The sequence below is a fragment of the Aulonocara sp. 'chitande type north' Nkhata Bay genome, linkage group LG20 (genome assembly GCF_057382095.1).
Source record: "Aulonocara sp. 'chitande type north' Nkhata Bay isolate Kocher_YH1m ecotype deep benthic linkage group LG20, A_spYH_male_GT1.1, whole genome shotgun sequence".
NCBI classification, from domain to species: domain Eukaryota; kingdom Metazoa; phylum Chordata; class Actinopteri; order Cichliformes; family Cichlidae; genus Aulonocara; species Aulonocara sp. 'chitande type north' Nkhata Bay.
Genome location: NC_141363.1, coordinates 15,620,099 through 15,642,314, shown reverse-complemented (window position 1 = coordinate 15,642,314; position 22,216 = coordinate 15,620,099). Strand labels below are relative to the sequence as shown.

General features: G+C 38.0%; 1 pseudogene; it reads left to right on the top strand.

Moving 5' to 3' along the window:
• Window positions 1-13,617: 13,617 nt before the first annotated feature.
• Window positions 13,618-22,216, top strand: LOC147305341 (scavenger receptor cysteine-rich type 1 protein M130-like; annotated as a pseudogene).

The window sequence follows — 22,216 nt, the reverse complement described above, 5'->3', positions numbered from 1 at the left end:
CATGTACAGTACTTTCTTCTGAAGAAATTATGTTGGGACCCTGAAAAAAACTTACTATGTACAATAATGGATTTCTATAAATTTGACATCAGATGAAAACTTTGGTTGTAAGATTCAGATAATTATTTGTTAAAAGCTAGAAATTTTAAATGAGAATAAGAAAGAAAAGTATTTCTTTGTGCCCCCTTTCCCTGTTAATGCTCTACCTGGCCCCCTGGCAAAACTTTGCTAGACCCGCCCCTGCACAGTTACCAGCTGTCAGCTACATAGAAAAGGATCCTGGTGTAAGTTGTCTCTCAGAAACAGTTCATAGCTTTCCTTCAACCCATTCATGTCACCTAAAAGGTAAACCTGTTTCTCCATCACCTGTTCAGCTCTGATGATTCAGTAAGAACATCTCCTGGTTTCATCTTCATGTTTCCCTCTCACCAGATAACCAAACAAACATCAGCTGATACTAGAAAGTAATATTAAATAAATTCTAACAACAGCTTATTAAGTTTAAAGGCGCTGCTGCTGTTTAACGCGACCTCTGCTAGTTTCCTCTTTCTAGCGCAAAGCGGGAGATAAACAAGCAAGAGAGACGGGACTTGTGGCAGAAACGCCAATCAGCCGATCATTGATCAGTTTCATGATTGAAGTAGCAGCAGGAGAGGGAGGTTTGAGAATGAGAGAAGAAGAGGCAGCTGACAGCGTAAAAGACAGAATAACTCCAGCTTTTTGTCTTTTTTTTTATTGTAGCTGAAGTACGGGACTAATCCCGTTTATTTTCAGCTCAATACGAAACGCATAATATTAACTCTGAATACCAGAGGATTCTGTTTTTTGCTGGACGGTAGGCAACTCTACTAACTAACCATATGAATAAAATGAAGTTCACCAGTAACATCATAGCACCCACCCAACTGTATAGAAACTCCGTCATGCTAGAGTACACAGTACGAGTTATTGTAACTGACTGTAAAAAGTCAGCACAACGAAAATAAACTCCACCTAAACTTGGTTTATATCTGACCCAGATAGACTGCAGGTCATAACTTCTTACCTGAAGCTCATTTCACCTGACAGTCGGACCTGCGGCCGCCTTGGGTCTCTCCACCTCCGCCTCCCCTTTCCCCCATCCACCTGCTGGCCTCCACCACTTGCTAAGTTTACTGAATCTGTGAAAGCTCCACCATAGCCACTACCAAACAATTGAGTTATTTTTACACGTCTGCCAGCATCTATCCAATCCGCCACCTTTCACTGTTTACACGGTTACGGAAAAAAAGACAACAACAAAACATTGGTCCATTTAAAACGAAAAATTACCATGCCCGATGGCCAGTCCAGCTATGTCGCTGACCCTGGTTCTGCCAGAGGTTTCTTTCTGTTAAAAAAGAATTTTTCCTTCCCACCGTAACCAAAGTGCTTGCTTTTAGGGGATCGTTTGATTGTTGGGGTTTTCTCTGTGTAATTGTTGGGTCCTTATCTTTCAATATTAATGTGAAATATGCTGAGCGACATTCAAACGATGGACTGATGTCTTCTTCATGTCACGGGGCCAAGTGGCCTGTACTGAACAGGACTCAGGTGCAGAAACCCAGAGCAGAGACAGCAGATGATGTAACAATTTATTAGGCTAAAGTGCAAAAAAGAAAACGTAGCAAAGACAAAAAAAACAATAAGACGTGGAGTTTGACGAGGTGTGGCCCGGGGAACGTGGCTAGGGCGAGGGAATGAGGCCTGAGATGCGGAGTGGAGCTGAGCAGGGAACAGTCACACTGAAGAGAGAAGATAGAGGAGTTAGCGAGGTAGTGGAGGCAGCTCTGAAGTGGCCAGTTGTAAGAGTAGCAATTCTTACTTGCAGTAGGGGACAGGGAGTGTTGAGAGGGGGGGTGATGAGAATCCAGGGGAGGCTGAGTGGCGTGGAAAGGCTGGCCTGAGATCCGGGGCTTCAGATGGAGTGTGATGGCAGGTAGTGATGGGACGTTCTGTATCGAGGCTTCGGAGCGTGTGTCGAGTAATGGAGGGGGCGTTTCCGCGAAGCGCGTATCGAGGCTTGCTTCATTTATGGGAGGAGCTGAAAATGATGACGTCCGAAGCCTCGCTGCCCGGCTGTACCACGTGACTGGTTCATGAAGTGGTTCGAACTTTGCCGCGAGATATGACAGCGATATAAACCCCTCAGACTACATTCAAAAATGTGGGTGTTTGATGGAGAGTTGCGGTTAGTGAGAGTTTGGAGACCGTTTGGAGGTTTATGAGAGTGAGGAGAGAAAGTCAGGAGAGAATGGAGCCAGCTAAGAAGAGGAGGATGTCCTCCCCTGTGTGGGAACATTTTGATCTTATTCCTCCCAACAAGGTAAATTTCTACAGAAGATGTATTTCCATGATACTGATGGTGCAATACAATTTATGTTGAGCTGTCTTGACTTTTGTACAAGGTGAAGTGTTTGCTATGTGCCAGGGAGCTGGGATATAACAACAACACCTCATCCATGCTTAGGCACTACAGAGCTTTGCATGAGAATAAGGGGGACACCGATTGTGGAGCAAGACCAGGTGAGCCATCAAATGCAATGATAATATAGGATGCAGTAATGTTACTAAATGATATAACAATATTATACAACTGTTATAAGTTACGTGTGTGATATTTATATTTGTGCTTTATCTTTATTGTCTTTCCTCAGGAGAACAATCTCAAATGAAGACCTGGTCAGCATGGTGATTGAGGACTCCCAGCCATTTAGCATTGTGGAGGACAAAGGATTCAAAAGATTTGTTAAATCATTAAATCCTAGCTATGTTCTCCCCACTAAAAAGGTCGTAAAAGCAGTGAAAATTTAGTTTTTACAGAATAAAATGTGAACAGGCACACTGTAAACCCGAATAAGTTACCAGAACTCAAAAAAATTGAGGCAATCGATTGCCTCAATTTTTTTGAGTTGATCAACTCAAAAGTCAAATTTTTCCAGAACATAAAAGTTTGGATTACATGGTACTTGTATCTTTTGAGAACGGTCAACTCAAATATTTGCAGTTAATATGACTTAAAGTTTCAAGTTTACAAATTCAAAGAAATAAGTTCACAGAACTTATAAAAAATAAGTACACAACTACAACATTTTTATGTTAACAAAACTCAAATGTTTATTAGTTTGTGTTGTCATTATTTTAAGTACACGTTAGTCAAATATGTTGACTACTTGATACTTAAAAACATGTGACCCAAAACTTAAAATTTTTGAGGCAATTGATTGCCTCAATTACACTGAGTATCGGTAACTTAATATGCAAAAGTCATAAACATCTGCCATTGAACAGTATCTTGACTGCTCCCTTTTAGCACTATGTTGAAATTAAATACATTTAAAAAAAAAAATTTAAATAAATTAAAAATAATTAACAAAAACATTTATAAATTAAAATAAGTAGACCAAAAATTGTTTAGTCAGGAAAACTGTCAGAGTAATGAAACATAATGCCAAATAATAATATCAAAATGTGCTTTTGGCTCTCTGGCTAATATCTGAATAAGACAACAAGGCAGCAATTTGAGTGAATTACAATGCTATTTGTTTTACATTAACCAGTATCAAACAGTGAAATTTAGGTCATCTTGCGCAGCCCACAATGTTTTGGAAATAGTATTACGAAAAACATTAAAACATACAAAACATTAGTGTTGCTTTGCATTATGTTAATGAGAACAAAGGCACGTTGTATAGTTTGGACCTATTGGCTGAACACCTGTAGAGTAATGCAATAATGTTTTGAGGCATTATTTAGATGAAAGGAGAGAACTTTGAACCAGTCTTTTATAATGCTTCACCCTGCATCCTTCTTTCAGATGAGTTCCTACATAACCAAGTCATTCTTGAGGATCTGTAACCTGGGTGACAGTTTACCACTTTCTAGACCAAATAAAATCTTTTGAGTAAATTCTAAAGTGTTGGTCAGGCCTTTGGGGTAGCTGAGGTGAAGTGCATAGATCAGTCCAAACATTACCAGGAAGTAGAGCTGGGCGATATGAGATTTTTTCATATCACGATATGTTTTTTTCATTTCAGGCGATAACGATATCTATCACGATATAAGCCAAATAACTATATTTGTAAGATTTAAATGTGCCGTTGCTCACAAGTAAAATGTGAAATAATCAGCAGCTTGTTTTTAAATATTTATTTCCCATAATAAGTTCAACAGGGTAGATGTACTTAAGGAACATGAGACTTTTTCAGATAAATAAAGGCAAATATTGCAAACTACACAAAAAGCAGCCGCTAAAGCGTTTAAGTTTCAAAATAGAACAAATGAAACAGACTAAATTGTCAATTCCACTTAGAAACAAAATATTAATTCTAAAAATAAATCTTAGTTTGTTTTACAGAAGAACAGACAAAACTGACTAACTTTTGTCAATATCAAATAAACTGAGAACTAAAAGGAAATTCTCAATCTCTCCTTGTTGTATAGCTGAGCTTTTCAAACAGTTTTAACAGTTACTTTAGTCTGACAAAAGCCGAATGACGAATTAGCGCTTCCAGTCAGAGACTGAGGCTACGTCCACACGTACACGGGTATTTTTGAAAACTGAGATTTTCCGTTTTCGTTTTAAAAAATAATCCCGTCCACACATAAAGGCAGAAATGAAGGAAAACGCTGCTATGAACATGCCAAAGCAGCAGGTGGCGCTAGATTCCTAACCGTGCAGAAATGTTGGCCAATCAGAAGTCTAGAAGCCTCGGTGGGAAAAAGTAAACAAAGCTGGGGCATAGAAGCAGAACCGAGTCGTATGTGTGGAGGGACAGTAACTGTGTGTATATGTAAGCATTTAAACACTGCAGAGAGTAGAATTAACAGTATTGTAGAAATTCATTTCACCGAAACAATAACGTGGCGCACAGTGTGACGCATGCACCAGTTTATTGTATTTCCAGACTTGCTTTCGGCACAATTTACAGTGCACGCTACTCTGTTTTTTGTCAGACTTGAAATAGCCGAAATACCTTCAAACTACGGAACTTCTATGGCTCTTCCGTTCGACAATCTCTCCGGCATTGGAACCATCATCTGTTTTCTCTTCGGTCACGCTCGGTTGATTTTTCTAGTCGGCACACTCATTTCCTCCATTACGCGCTGGCTCCATTACCCGCTGGCTGCTTCCCAAACAAACACACGTGCGGCTTGGCACTTGTGCTGTACGTAACAAGTCACGCGACGTGACGCTGCGGCTGTGATTGGTTCGGCTCTGCACTACTGAATTTGGATCGGCTGACCTTTTTTTTTTTTTTTTTTAAGAGAACAAGAGCGGCGAGGTCTATCGCGATAGCTTAATTTCTCTATCGAGTAAAAGTTATATCGCGATACATATCGTTATCGTTCTATCGCCCAGCTCTACCAGGAAGGCTTCACCAAATCTGGGGAGACTGAACACGGCATCACTTTCAATGACGACAGAGATTTTCACAGGTTGGTAGTGAACTGGACTTGTTGTGTCATGGTCACTGATGACAGTGAAGAGGGCCACTTCAACACCATCAAGCTCCAACTCATCAGATTCGTCCTGAATTAATGAAAAAGAGATACTAATCACAATCTAAACCAAGAAATACAACAGACGACATATAATTTCTCATTTTACCAACTCCCACTGAGATCCAATACCTCTTTTACAAGGGAGACCTGAGTCTCACTGTAAGAGGTGAAAAACAGAAGATCCATGTTCTGCACACATAAATCAGCTAATTCACCAGAGAATCAAGTGGTGTGAGATAGACTGAAACTAAGCTAAAGGAAATACACAGGAAAATGTTTTACTAAACATCTTATCACTTTCAACAAAACACCAATTCAGTTCATTCGTAGTGAGGAGACAGAAAAGACCATACATGGAAACCATATGGGTAGACTAAACAAAGGTAAGTCCAAACAGTGCATCAAAATACATGTTTGTACTTTGATGCACTGTTTATATACACAGTAGTATCTGTTAGATACTTAAGGACACTCACAGTGCAGGTTCTGAAAAATCCAGAGACATCCTCACGCAGATAGACAGGAAGGGCGTGGAGAACGGTAGTGCGCTTGGTGTGGATATCATGGATTTCCTATTTCCAGATAAAAACAGAATTGTATATACTGGTGAGTTTACTGAACAACAACAAAAACAACAGTCAAATCAGAACATATGTCCACAAATAACCTGTTCACATCTTTAATACAGTCAGACAAATAGCAAACACAAAGTGGAGTAATAGCAAAATTCAAAAAGCTCATTTAAATCATTGAACCTGTCCAATGTTCCACTGGTTCAACCTATGAAAATGTGTAACAATCTATTATTACCTGTTCATTGTGAATTCTTAGAATTTCAGCCAGGGCATCTGCTGTCTGCTGTTAAAAATTTAGAGAGATTAAAATACTTTGTTTCATACTAGGCGACCGGGCGCCACCTCTAGAACAAGTAGTATCTAACTTTTTAAACAGCCTGCGACCCTCATTACAACAACTTAATGCTAGCTCTGCAAGCGCAAAGTTTCCTTCGGGGAGAGCAGCAAAGCACATAAAAAACACGGACCGACATTTCTGCTATTCTTTTCGACACGCACCCAAAATACAACTAAATATTCGTATTTTAACAATAAACTAATATCAACATTGAAAACTTACTGTAAGTCCAGTGATGCTAGTTGCTGCCGTTAGGTCCAACTTTCTCCAGTCGTCCGTGTTGCCTCTTTGGTGCTGTTCCCGCCCATATACCTTTACTTCTTCTGTGTTTCGTATTAATGCTCATTAGCGCCGCCTTCCGCTTCGGAGGGTGAATCAGAGATTAACTCGGAATAAAAATTGATTCCTGCAGCTGCTCAACACTTACGGAAAAAATTAAAAATATATATGTAGGACACATTGATAAAACAATGAATATTAAATGTCTGTGAAGGTTCTCAGTCATCCAGGTCATCGTAGTCAAAGGAACTTAAAGAAGTCCAGACGCTTTTCTTTGCAAGCTCCTTTGACAATGAATATTAAAATAAATACATTTTGTCTTTCACTAATGCATTTAAGACAATTTGATTTTACTTATTTGGTGAAACACTTTGAGATTTTATTGTATTTTAGCATGTGCTACATAAATTAAGTTTATTATTAAATCCTACTTGAAACAACAAAAATAACAGGACTTTACCATTCTTATATGTCCTAACTTAACTGTGTTACGTTGTGCTTAAGTTATGATTTTAAGTGATGCTTACTTAATATAGAAATAGTTAAATTCAATCAAATATTATTAGTTTCATTTACTCAAAAAGAAGAACATGTTATACGAACTTGACATATTTAAGTTAACAGAACTTTTTAAAGACTTTGAGTATACACTACTTAATCTGTTTAATTACTTTGAACATTCGGGTTTACAGTGCAGGACTGAGGCTCAAAGCCTCAGTGTGTAGCTGTCCATACCTCAACGTTACAAAAGCACAACTACTGTCCACACCCCAACCACACCTCACCTCACAGTAAATGATCATTTCCATTTCAAGCATTTCCAAATAATCATTTCCCATACTGCCACTATAAATATACACAGTATACTGCCATCACTACAATATACATGTTTTACACACTCCTTTTGTTGTTGACATTTACAGGCTGTGTGCAAAATGCCACACTCTTCAAATTCATGCCAGCTATTATTTTTACGTCCAGTAGGTGTCCTGCTAGAGCAAATGAAGCTTCATGAAGCTTCGCGTTGGGGTGAACCAATTGGATGAAAAGCTTCAGTGCTTCATGAAGCTTCATCTGCCCATCACTAATGGCAGGAGGGCAGGCAGGTGAGGCATAGAGAGATTTTCAGAATGATTGCTTGGTATCCTGAGTCCGGAGGTGGAGCATGAGCCAAGATGAATCCAGCAACTGCAGCACAAGAGAGTTAACAAGTAGATCACAGCAAGAACTTGAGGTATAAGGCCTGTTACCAACATGTGTTGATGACGAACTGGCAGTGAATGAACATCAACGTGTGGTTTAAATCCCTCTGGCTTGATTGCCTGCAATAGGCTCCAGGTGTGCAGGAGCTGGAGTTGGCCCTGCCCAGGGGCGGATCCCAGGTCAGTTCAGGAGCCTTATGGAAATTCCAGCCACCCACCGCAGACCATGACACTTCAATTTTAAACCAACATTTAGTAAGTTAATATTAATGTAACCAAATGACAGATGTATTACTTGTTAAACAAATGTGTAAGCTACTACACTATGGTGCCACTGGACCAATATATATTTAGGTTTTTTTTTCAAACTTGTTTTGTTTTTCTTGTTGTAATCTCATGAGTTCCTATATTAACTGAGATCTTAAACATCTGCATCCACATTCAAAACCACATAAAAAACCAAAATATTTCTCAGCCTTCTCATTGGTTACTCTGTGTGTACGTGTGTTCCTGTGTGCGTAAGTTGGGTACATTTTGTGCACTGGAGGAGGGGAAGACATTATGTGTCTGTGGTTTACGTGTTTGGGGTGGATGTGGGTTCTGAGTAAACATTTTCACATGCATTTAGTGGAATCCAAAGCATGCTCAGATGACTTGAGGTAAAATTTGTTACATAAAAAAGACCAAATAAACCTCTTGTTTTAACTGTGTTTCTCAAACCTTTTCATCAAGTGTAAACCCACATCCAACCCTGCCAGATATTCTCCTTCATCAACACAACCAGGAATGTTTCAAATATATACGTTTTTGTAAACCCAATATTATTTAGCCGTCATTGACTAAGTGTGCATGAAATCTCTTTACAGACAGTTTCAAGTGTTTATAGTAGTTCATTTAAGTTGCAATGCACGCCATGCACACATAACCTTAGTCTGAAATTGTGGTCATAAATTTTTTGTACTTGTAAATCAAATGTTGAATTTGTGTACTGAGTTTTGTAACCTTGTAAACCAAAATTTCTGAAAGTTTTATGTTTATGTTTTATGTTTGTGCATCTACAGATGAGAATTTGTGTGTGTAAAAAAAGTTATGTGTTTGTAAAAAATATTTACACGAGTTACAATTTTTTTTGTTAAGGTCTGGTTGCAGATACAAAGCAAAAAACTATGTGCACTCAGGTTCCCTAATCCTAAAGTAATAATGCTATTTCTAACCACTGATATACCAAAACTTTATCCTTTCAGCAGCTACTGAAAGTTAGTGGACCTAGCTTCTATGGGATATTTATATAGAGATTTATATAGAGATCTTCCAGCTTCAAACTGTATTACCCTTCCAGGACCTGAAGCTCCGTAGAGGACCCCTCCAACAGCCAAACCCATCTGTTCTCTGATTGGATTGTTAAATTTGTGATTGACATTACATTGACCAATCAGCTTAAAGGAAGAAAAATCGGGTCAAAATTTGTACTTGTAAGTTGAAATCCACATGCAGTGAGGAAACCTGAGCGCAAAGTTTTACACGTAGTTTTTTGCTTTGTATCTGTAACCAGACTTTAACAAAAAAAAATTGAAACTCGTGTAAATGTTTTTTTGCAAAAACAAATCTTTTTTACACACAGACAAGTTCCCATCTGTAGATGCACAAACATAAAACTTTCAGATATACTACTTAGATAGGTATACCAAACAACCTGAATCTGAGCGCATGTGACTCCATCTATATCCAATTACAAGTTCTCTGCCTACATTGCTGATCACTTGCTGAGGCTCCAAAGGGGTCCTGTCTTCTTTGTCACTGGCCTTCAGAGGGTCCCCCGGCCAATGTCACTCCCCAGCCAAGCTACAGGGGTGTCCTGGCACCTCTGCCAACACAAGCCTCCATAGAATGTCCTCCAGACATGCTGACCTCAGTGTAGTGGTAACACTACACCAAAGGTGCGTAGTGTGTACAAACACACTACACACCTTTGGAGTGGAAATCGCAAGTTCAATTTCCAGCACAGTGTCCTGGCTAGACCTCCCATGCTAAAAATCAATCCTTGGAATGGCGTGACTATACCTGCAGCTGTGTATGATTGTCTAGGTGACAAATAAAGCTCGGTTTTTGTTGTTGTTTTTCACAAGGCACCAGAGGATCTCCACCACTGATGTTGACCTCCAGCTAAGTAAAGCTGAGCTGTCCCATGTCCTTCTAATTTGTCTTGCCTCCACTACTGGTTTCCTGGCCAAATTCCAAATGTTTTTGTAAAGGTTAAATTACATCATGGGCGTTATCATTTAATATTTTCCAAACTTCATCTTATGAAATGTGTTTTTTTTTTCATATATATATCTTAATTTTTTTTGCAAATATGTTGTCATGTTTTTGCATCTAGTTTAAGATCTTGGCTGTCTTTTCTGGATGTGGTTGAAGAGTCCTGGTGTCTGTAATGCTGTTTAACACGATTTTGCACACAGTTTTGCTGCCATCATTATTTAGCAAAAAACAAAAACAAACCAAAAAAAAAAATCATTGTCTGCTATCCTGGCTGCAGGGCATGCTCATGTGTTAATTACATATAGAATTGCTATGAAATCTGACACATTACTGAATAATAATATAACATTTTTTGAGCCACCCATAAGTTGACTCGCTGGTGTGTTTCACATGCCCCGATGCATAACCCATTGCATTTGTCTTCTTCTGAGTTCTTGAAAAAGTCGCACAGTCTTGTGGAACAGTGTGTGTTTCCATAGTGTGCATTGACCTACAACAGGGTTTGTTTGTGCACCCCGAGAGTCTTGTTTGGTGGGTAGCATGCCCTTTAATTTTGTATTCAGTTTGATACAGTAAAATTCATGAATTTACTGTTTAAGTAAATATTTAAAACACATGAAAGCATACATCTATTTTTTTTTAAATACACACCTTTAAACACAGTTGGGAGCTGATTTTCTCCTGAGAATATATCTGAAGCAGAAGCATATGTGATCACTGTTTCCTGCCTAGATAAACGATCTGGTTTCAGAAATGCAACCCAGAGGTTTGTGGCTTTATTTCTTTTAAGCTAGTCTGGAGTTGATGGTGATACTTATGCTTCATTTCTGATCAGGTCCCTGATAAATGTGGTCAAGTTGCCTCTGTGTGAATCTTATACTTAGATGTGAGTAGAGATGGACCGATCCGATATTACGTATCGGTATCGGTCCGATACTGACCTAAATTACTGGATCGGATATCGGAGAAAAATAAAAAATGTAATCCGATCCATTAAATATCACGAAAGCACCTCATAAAACTTGCAACACGCGTAACTCACCTCAGAACGTTAGCACGTCGGAGCAGTATGCATCACGTGATAGAGCGGCTGTGGCATTTGTGACCTGTCGGTGGTCTGGATAGCATGTGGAGCTTCGCTAGCAACCCGGCATTTCATCTCCGACAAAGTTATCCCCGAGAGAAGTAAAGCAAGTGTGTAAGTCCATCTCTGAATGTTTGTAAAGCATTCCTGCGTAAAGCTTAACAAGCGACTGCCTCTTCTTGCTGCTACTTCAATCATGAAACTGCTTAATGATCAGCTGATCGGCTTTTCTGTCGCGACTCCGTCTCTCTGGTTTGTTTTTGGCCCACTTTGCACCAGAAAGAGGAAACCAGCGGCTGAACAACAGCAGCGCTTGATAAGCTGTTGTTAGAATGTATTTATTATTACTTTCTACTCGAGGATCTTTTGTAGCTGACGGCTGGTAACTGTGCAGGGGCGGATCTAGCAAAGTTTAGCCAGGGTTGCCGATAGGGCATTAACAGGGAAAAGAGGGCACAAAGACATACTTTTCTTTCTTATTCTCATTTAAAATGTCGAGCTTTTAGTAAATAATTATCTGACACCCAAAGTTTTAATTTGATGTAAAATGAATAGAAGTCAATTACTGTATATAGTAACTATTAAGTCTAATATAGTACTTTTTCCTTTGGGAAGGTACCATCTGTGCAGTCTGCAATTTTGTTGAAGAAAGATGTTGAATCTATTTAATATTTCTTGAAAAATAATTGATTTCTGTGCATTTTTTTTTTCACACTGCATCAAATTAAGGTTGATTACGTCGATTAAGCATCATGAGGTGGAGCGTGAGGGGTGGTTCCCTATTTTTTATTTATTTATTTTTGTTGTTGCTGGGAGTTGGAACCCTATTAGTTAGGTTGCTTAATATTTACGCTAAGTACTCTTTAAAATACCAGAATAGGGAGGATGGTGTAGGTTTAAGTTTATTAGATTGATCAGTATTGCTGAACTATGAAATTTTTTTTTTTTTGCATACAGGTATAACAGAATAGCTTTAGTGTAGTTGTTGTTTTAAACTTGAGTATGAACTTATACAAAATGCAGCAAGATATTTAAAAAAAAAACAGTTTTGTTGATTAAAAAACACTATATCGGATTCATATCGGTATCGGCAGATATCCAAATTTATGATATCGGAATCGGTATCGGACATAAAAAAGTGGTATCGTGCCATCTCTAGATGTGAGAATAAATTCTCAGAATGTTCTCCTGTAATAATCAGATTTTCACAAAAACTATTACAAAACAACTTTTTTTCAGGGACCATGCATTGAAAAAGTCACCAACTGAGGTCCAACATTTTATTACTTTACCATTAGTTTATTTATATTCAGATTTTTATTACATTTTCTTTTAAGTTTGGTTAGTGTGTCTTAGTGACAGGAATTAAGAGAGGCCACAGACACATGTAAAATAATTTAGAGTGAGTTATAATATGTAAGCTTGACAATGCTCCTTTGCTGTATTAAACCACTTAACCTTGACGTATAAATCATTCAAACATAACCAATGCACCTAACTCAAAGAATGAACGACTGTCGGATCAACATATAACAGAAAGGTTGGTACCTTTAGACAGGATGTTAGTAGCAGCATGTGGCAAAAACATGTGTTCTGTTCCTATTTCTTTATCTGCATGTAAAATAAAGTAGGAAAATGACACAGGGGAAAAAATTTTTATTTTTGCAGCAACAAAGAGATTCTGATGATGATGATGCAGGCCTAAAAATGATTTACTGTGTTCCCAAGAAATAGGAAAAAATGCAGCACAGCGCAAATATCAGTGACAAATTGTAATTAGTATGTACAGACGAGATCAAGAGGGAACAGCAGTGAGTGTCCAAAGCCATTTATAAAAATAGTGGATGCTCTGTCGTAGCTTGGGGCTGCATTTCAGCTTGTGGTGTTGCAGAATTGTCACAAATAACGGAATTATGAATGCAGGAAATGACTGCTTGGAACAGTGCTGGGTCAGGCATCCTATCAGCAGTTGAACTGGAGTTAAATCAGTCTGTTAGCATTTCTTTTAAAATTATTAATTTAAAAAAACAGCTATTGAATCAGCTATTAAAGGTTGAATTTACAGTTTATCAGTAAATTAAATTTCACATTCTCATAAAATCAGTAGTGTGATTTACTGTTGATATGTTTACACATTTTCTCAGTGTTACAGCATCAGAGTGAGTTTAAGTTTAACATAAAAAGGTGCTGTATAAGAAATTAGAGCACTTGTGTTTTCTTTCAATCTAAGTTAACATTTGTGAGTCTAACTTTGGCGCATATTCTGCTCATTTCCTTTTTTGTGGGTGAAGCCACGGGAATATAAGGTTGAACATATCATTTGTCTGCCTCACTCTCAAGTCATAAGCTGTGGTGATGATGTGGTTCCTGCTCCCCCTTCTCCGCCTCACTCACATTGAGCTGGTGATCTCACAAGGCAAGTTAATTTAGTTTCTTTAACTTTGAATAGTAGTAATATTATTAATTAATAGCATTATTTTAAATTAAAAATCTTTAAAATATCTTTGAAATCTTTAAAATGTTTAAAGTGAAATCTCCCTGTGTGTGTGTGTGTGTGTGTGTGTGTGTGTGTGTGTGTGTGTGTGTGTGTGTTCAGGTGAGTTACAGCAGTGATAAAAACTGTTAAATATTAAATATGGTGGTGAATTCAGAAAGTGTTTTTATGAACAGGTTATACGAGACTGCAGCTCAAAGGAAACCAGTCAAATGTGTGTTCTGGGCAGCTGGAAAAAGAAGAAAATAACAACTGGGTACCTGTTCAACAGGACAACTTTGATTTTGATGTGTGCCAGCAAATGCACTGCGGTAACTCTCTCAGCCGAAACAAAAACCTTAATGTGACATGCACAGGTAATTCAACACATCTATATTCCAACACAAACAACTTCCAAGCAAACACTTCACACTGTGAAACTGCTCTCTCTCTCTCTCTCTCTCTCTCTCTCTCTCTCTCTCTCAGATGAAGTTAAAGTAGTTCTGAAGCACTCTGGCAAAGACAGCAAGTGCTATGGTACAGTTAATATTGAAGTGAATGATTCAGTTAATCCTGTGTGTGCCTCCTCCTGGACTAAAACTGAAGCTGAATTGGTCTGCAAGGAGCTTGGATGTGGGGAAGTGAGTGTTCAAGTTTAGTCACCATAAGTTACCTGTTGTTCTGATACATGGATACTGAGCGTTCATGTATCAGAAACTGTCCATACAGCAGTGCTACTGGATTTATTGTGATAAGTGTACTAACGTGCACCATTAATACTGGATGATTATCAATGAAATAACATAAACTCATAAATGCTTTGTTCTAGCTGATTTACACTGAAGAACATCAGAATTCAGGAGGGATAATGGACCATGTGAGCTGCAAAGGCAGTGAGTCCTCACTGTGGCACTGTCAGGCTCAGCATGGCAAGAACATCCAGTGTTCAAAACAACCTTATGTGGTGTGTTCAGGTGAGATACAGCAGTGGAAATGTACAGAGTGGCTGCTGATGGCCTTTGTCTGCTTTTATAATGGGATTTTAAATCCTGCAATAAATTCTATGTCGAGAGAGAAAATGAGTTACTTCATTCAGTGAAATTGTGACATTGTTAAATTCTGATTATATTTTTCCCAAAATGTGTTCAGTAAGAGTTTAATTTAATGTATTTATTCTTTTTGTGTTTCGTGGCTGATAAATCTCTTATTGTCGTGGTACAGACAGTGTGGAGGTGAAACTGGCAGATGGTCCTGGAAGATGTGCTGGAAGATTGGAGATAAAGCATGAGGGCCAGTGGAAGAAAGTTCTTGCAAAAGAATGGACAGAGGCTCAATCAGCAGCTGTCTGCAAACAACTGCAAAACTGAAAAATTCAGTCAGGGTTCTGGTAGCTTCCTGTCAATAACGTGTCCGAGAAATAAGAAGATATCAAAGATATCTGAGTGTTTAACAGAAAACTCAAACAACCAATTTTCGGATCGGGAAGCGGAAGCAGCTGGAATCACCTGTGAGGGTGAGTGTCACGTGCCCTTTGACCTTGTTGCTGTGTATAACTGTTATAAGTAATTACACATGTGTCACAAATGATAGTGCTTTCCCAAAGTAAACATACTGAAATATAATAAAATGCTAGAACCAGGAAAAAGACATTTTCATTCATCGATGTCAGTCAGAAGAAAAAAGTGTTTTTTCCCTCTGCTTAGTTACATGCTTCTATTTATTAAATCATCAAGTCTAAGGTCTAAATACACTTACCTGTGAAAATCCAACTAGAAACCCAAATAAACAATTTGTCTTTTTGCAGTGTTGGTCCACGGTATAATTGGCCATTTTTGACTACTTTTGATGTTTCCTCTACATTTCACCTTAAAAACTATTTACTTTGCCTTGTTTGGTATCATTGTTTTCAGCACAGCCTCACGTGTCTGAATTTACAGTTATGTTTTCATTTTGACATGCTGTATTAACACAATTGATCTAAAATCAGACAAAAAAACATAAAATCAGAGTAGAAAAAGTTATATTTTTTACTGTAACAACCACAAACATGTTTAATGAATCATATTTCATAACTTTAAATGCAAATATAAATTGTCAATTTTAAAATTCTATGCACAAGTTTTGCAAACAACAAAGTTATTTGCATCCATTTACCTTGACTTTTTAAATAACAATTTCAAACTATTTACATAACAATCAGCTGTTCTGCCTTCAATAAGATGCCACACAAATTATTTGTGCCACTCCAAATATTTCTGTCCACTATAAAGGAGAACATCACAGCCTGATACCTGCAGGTCTGACAGCAGCAGGTGTATCACTCCTGTTTCTACCTGGAGACAGCAGTCGCCTCATTGTTCTGACACACAACACAAAACTACCCACAACACTACACACTAACTACACAAGACAACACATTAACTACACACTCCAAACACACTAAATGTCACAAATCTCTCTCTCTCGCCGTCACTCCTAAAACCTGTTTTTGTTTTTTTGTTTTTGTTTTTGCTCATAAGCAGAGAGTGCTTGCTAACGCTGTCCTTAGACAGTAAACGTGACAAAACTATTCAGGAAAAAACGCCACGTATATATTGTTTATCATGACTCTGGTTTTACGTGGCCTATCAACACAATTTAAAAACTGGTATATATCACCTTGTTGCTTTGTCTTTAAGTGGTCATGTGATTGGCTTACCACGACTACTTTATTCTTCCTCAGTCAAACAGCAGCACTCATGTGATTGTTTTGCCCCCTTAGCTCCAGGTGTTGTGCTAGACAGCGATCGTGATTACCGTCCGCGGGAGCGCGCGCAGCTGCTTAAAGCTGTAGCGTCCAGATTACTTACAGCTACTTCCATGCAACTGATATAAGATGCGGTAAGCTGAAGACAGCTTCAACCGTCTGTTTGTTGAAAAATAGTAACGGACCGCGTTTTCTTCTTAGTAACTGTAACGGCGTTGTAACGATTGGAATAGTAATTAGTTAGATTACTTGTTACTGAAAAAAGTAACGCCGTTAGTAACGCCGTTACTTGTAACGCCTTTATTCCCATCACTGGTCTTTTGTGAAAAAGTCATTAGGCTTTTTTGGGTGCCAAATGTCTTTGTCAGTAGATTAGCAGACTAATTACAGACAAAACAATGTTTTCCCAATAGTGGAGTGTTTACCAGCCACTCACACCTTGGCCAATAGAATAGAATAGAATAGTCTTTTATTGTCATTGTAAATTTACCACAAAATTGTGGGGGCTCCTCGTCAAGTGTGCAGAAATAAAATATAAATAGTAAGACAACAGGAATAAATAACAAGCATTCTTCATTGCTTTTAATGTCTTTAAATTTCCTTCACCTTAATTCTAAAAAATCTGAGGTTGTCAGTTGTTACAGTAAAACCGAATCATCATTTAAGAGCCTTCGTATCATTTTTGGTACTGATTTGAAATTTGAATCTCACATCTCAACGCTCACCCAGTCTATTTCTCTCATTTAATTAGGAAACATCACAAATTTCAGACCCTTACTGACACTTAGCTTTGTGGAACTTTTATTGCACGCTTTAATTTTCTGTTGTCTTGAGTACTGTGACTCACTTGTCACATGCACCTCTCGGTCCTCTTTAGCTCGTGTTTAGCTGGTCCAGAATGCAGCACCTACACTGCAAACAAAAACTAGCTGGTGCTCATACATATATATAATGCTTTTCTACTCCTTTAGAGCACCCAGAGTGTGTTTTGCTGAAAGTAGTAGAGAATCATTATTCTGCTCAGCTATCAGCAAACACATTCAGCATTTTAAAGTCAAAGCGCTTTTTACTACAAGCCCAATTAACCCAGTCACAAGCACACATTCATGCAGTGCTTTAATCCTGTGTCTAAGGGCTTTGTCTAACATTCACACATGAACGAATGACCTTTCAACAGGTAGACGACCTGCACAGCCACTTACTGTATATCATGTTTCTCTCTTTGTGTCCATCAGGTCACAAGGTGGTGTTTTTAAGTGGAACCTGTTCTGGTCATGTGGGGATAGAGCATGGCAGAGAAATCTACTGGCTCTCTGGGTCTAAAGAGACATGGAACCAAGAGTCTGCAGACACAGTGTGTCAGCAGATGCATTGTGGGAACGCTGCAAACTTTTCTTTCAATTCTAGGGCTGATATGATTAATAAAGTTTGGAAAAACTCTTTTAGCTGCTCATCCAGAGAAAACTCTCTTTTTGAGTGTAACCAAACTACACCTCTGCCTCCTGACCACCATAATTCTACTGCCTATGTGAAATGTTCAGGTAATGTGAAATATGAATGAGTTAAAGTATAAAACTAAGACTGACGTCAATATGGAATTGATTTATTGTGTCACTAGTTGTAATGTGATCCACTCAGAAGAGACAATTTATTTATAACAGACTTTACCTTTTAATGTCCATAGATGTACATTCACCTCCTTGTTTTCTCTCAATCAAATTTCTACTATTTTCTATTTTTTCTGAAACCTAGCTTGGTCTAAGAAGTTGTGAAATATCTGCTGATACTAGTTTCCTCTTAAATTTAACTTTTTCATGTCACAACAGGAAATATTAAGATGAGGTTGACGAACAGCTGCTGGGGAAAAGTCAGGATTCGTGTAGAAGAGAAAGAAGGAGATATGTGTGGAGACACCTGGACAGAAGACAAGTCTGTGAAGCTGTGTGAAAAGCTGAACTGTGGGACGCCCATAAAAGCCCACAACAGTCCCAAAGATGGTGATATCCTCTTTAAGAGTTTACACCCGACAAATCAGACTACTGACCTGACACAGAGCATCTTTGTCAAAAACCAGGACAATGATAAGTCCTGTAAACAAAAACCAGCCTATGTTGTTTGCTCAGGTAATTGTTTTTTTAAAAGTAATTTTATATTACAAAAATATAATAAATGTCATAACTTGCTTTTTAAAAAGTTTCATTTTCAACTGATTTGGACCCTTTGGAAAAAAGTGCCAGTTTTATTGGTTTGTTGATTCTTCAGTAACTAAGTTACAGGATAACAGAATGTAAAAAACAAACAAAAAGACATAAGTCTGTTTTTAAATGTTCCTTCAAATGTTTTAAAAATATCTTTTTAAATACTGTTTTTATAATTAAGCTCATTTGTGTTAAAGAAGCAAATATAAATCTTTCTGAAGCTATCAGACTGAAATTCTTTACACTAAGATGATGATAGTTCTTGTTGCTTAAAATTCTAATTAAAAATAAAATAAGACTATTATAAATATATGGTATTATTATTTTTGTTTTGTTTTCTTGCAGGTAGGGTCAAGCCCAGATTTAGCATTCCCAGTTACAAATGCTTTGGAAACGTAGAGGTGGAGTATGAGGGGAAGTGGATCCCTGTGTGCGAGGATGCTCTCAAAGACACTAACAATGGAAACACCATCTGTCAGGAGCTTAAATGTGGTGATGCTGTGGAGACTCTTCCCTACTTTGGACCTGCACCAGCAGAGAAATTAGCCATTTCAAACCTAAACTGCATTGCAAATGCTAACAGTCCATTATCTGCATGCAGCAGTATTACTGCTTCTACAGCTGCCTGCAAACACAGTGGCCTCCGATGCTCTGGTGTGTATAATGATCTTTGTGTCAGCAGTTTCTGAATTATTCTTTGCTCCTTCAGCCTAATTTTAAAATAAAGGCTTTGAAACTGAATTGAAATTGAAACAAACTGAGATTAGTTTGTATTTCAGAAAAATGTTGAGATAAAAATAATGCTGCTTTCAAACTTTGACATGCTCGCCTTCAAAGGTTACTTTTAGTGAAATAAAGGGTAGAATGTTAACATCCTCACCTCCATTAATGATATTTGTTCTACTCAGTTTTACTCTTTTCTTTTCTGCTTGTTGTCCATGTCACCAGTACGGCTCTGCCACACAGTCTGACTCACTTAATGTCTGGAATCAGCTGGAAACAGCTGGCCTGTGCAGTCTGATGGTTATAGAAATATCGCTGTCATCAGTTGTCATCTCTTTGTTATCACTCTATAAAATCATTTTATTTACACAGCAGTCAGAAGGGTAGCTAAACTTCAAAAGTGTAAAACTTTAAGTTGATGCAGGATCATAATGTCATTTCTGTGTGCAGAGTGTGTTATTTATATCATTCAGATCCTGTTGGTTACATCATGTTTTGTGAACTTTTTATTTCTCTTGTCTGTCTCAGAATGGAGGACGATGGTACCTGACAAAAAGGCCTGTAGTGGAACAGTGTTGGTTCACTGGAGACAGGGACTCAGTGCTGTTTCCAGAGAAAACTTCAATGAAACTGAGAAGGAAAAGCTTTGCCAGAATATGGACTGTGGTGGATACAAATCAACAAATAAAATCCACCCCCAAACAATTGAAATAGATTCTTTTTGGAACAAAAGCTTCAGCTGTGGTGAAAATCCAGGAAGCATTTGGGAATGTGAAAATAAATCCACACCCTCAAGGAAGGAGCCTGTCTTTATTGAATGCAAAAGTAAGATTTATATCAGCAGGACTGATCTTAAATGATCACAGACTTTTTACATTTGCACTGGAAACACTGAAGAGTGAAACAAGACACTCGGAGTGTGAAGGAGAATTATTCCAGATACACTGGATAAAGTAACAAACCAAAGCTAAAAGTGTTAAATGAACTATTTGATTATGGACTTGTGCTTCATATTTTGACTTTGCAGTGCAGAGAAGATTAACTGATCATTTCTACCTCAGTGCTTTATGTCTTTATCAATACTTGACTGCAGTGTTTATTGCTTTCCTTCCCAGAGGAGCCCAGTGTCAGCATTTCACAGGGCTGCCGTGGGGAAGTGAGGATAGATGGCGTTCCAGTGTGTGCTAGTAACTGGGATCTATCCTATGCACACAAAGTTTGCCAAGAAAAGCTTTGTGGCAATGCTGTCTTTATTGAATCCAAAGCTCCATCAAAGGGTTCAGGTAACATTTACCATGTCAGCTGTGAAAAGTACCATTCCATCATTGGCCAGTGCAGGAGGACTAAAGGAAAGTGTGACACAAATGTGGTGTTCATTACTTGTAGTGGTAAGTGTGAGTCCATACACCTCTCTTTCCATAAACTCATCCCTATATACAGTACATACATGTATGTCCTCTCTTAATTCTGGTAGTATTTTAATTTATTATCTTGGGGTAATTTTTAGGTATTTATTTTATAAAACAGAAGATTATTTCTTTAAAATAAAAATGACATTGTCAAGCTCATTATAAGATATAAGAAATCTGAGTTATTTATTGAAAATCTTTTAAAAATATGTTGAACACATGTTTTACACTTCAACTTTAATAAATGCAGAGTGATGACAGGTGCTTGCTTTGCTCCTAGTGATTTTGCTAAAGCTAAGGTGACCATCTCTAACATCATATTTGTCAGACAGAAGTGGATGAGCTTGTTTTCTTCTTTAAACACAGTTTCTTTGCTTTTACAGAAAGTGTAAAGTTCCGCACGACTGAAAAACATGGAGGTGTCCTTTATGTCAATTATCGAGATAAGTGGGAAAGAGTATGTCCATTTAATCGTTCCCCAGTGTTAGAGACAAAGCTCTGTAAAGAAATTAATGAGACCCATAGCGGCTCTACGGAAATCAAACAGGTAAACCTCTCCATTTTACGTCTTGAATCGGTCACTGATTTGTCTCATATTCTACAAACCAAAATCATGGACAGTTTCCTGGCTCTGTGTCTCAGCTTAATCTAATAATGAAGACTGGAATCTCACATTTTAAATATTTAGGTTTATAAAATGGAAAGAAATGCATGAGACTTGTATCTGAATAAACACAAATTGACCAAATGTTTGAAGTTAAAAACTTTCTGGACACTTTGCTGACACAAAGTTTGCAGAAATATAAAAGAAATTGAATGTCCCAATACTTTTGGTCTGGACTTCTAGTGACTTCTGCTGTGTGTTGCTTCAGTCCGGCCTGTTTTTTACTGCCAGAGAAATTTCAGTGTCTTTTATTCTGGCTGTATCTCTAAATGTGAAAAAGTTTAAATTTGATTCAAGGTCAACTTAGAAACAACACTGGAGTTCACTGATGTTACCATGGACGTCAAGTACGCCGTCAAACAACGTTCCTGTGGAAAAGTTTCTTCAGCTACAATATTTTGTGAAGGTAAGATAAACCGTGAATCCATCAATCAATTACTTGTTTTTGACAGAAAGACACTTTTTGTATTCTGTAAATCTGAGCTGACTTACTTTGATCAGTGTGATACAGATAAATTATGACTGAAACTCACTGTGACTGAATCCAGAAAAAATAATAAACTGGCTGTGTGTGATTTCAGGCTATGAAAAATGGACTCCCACACCACCACCGCTGCCACCACTTTCCTCTATATCCATAGCACCTATTATCATGGGTGTGAGATTTCTTCTTGTAGTGATCTTGACTTTTGTATTTGTACGATTTTGTGTCAAGAGAGCCAGGAGCTCCAGAGCTTCATGTGA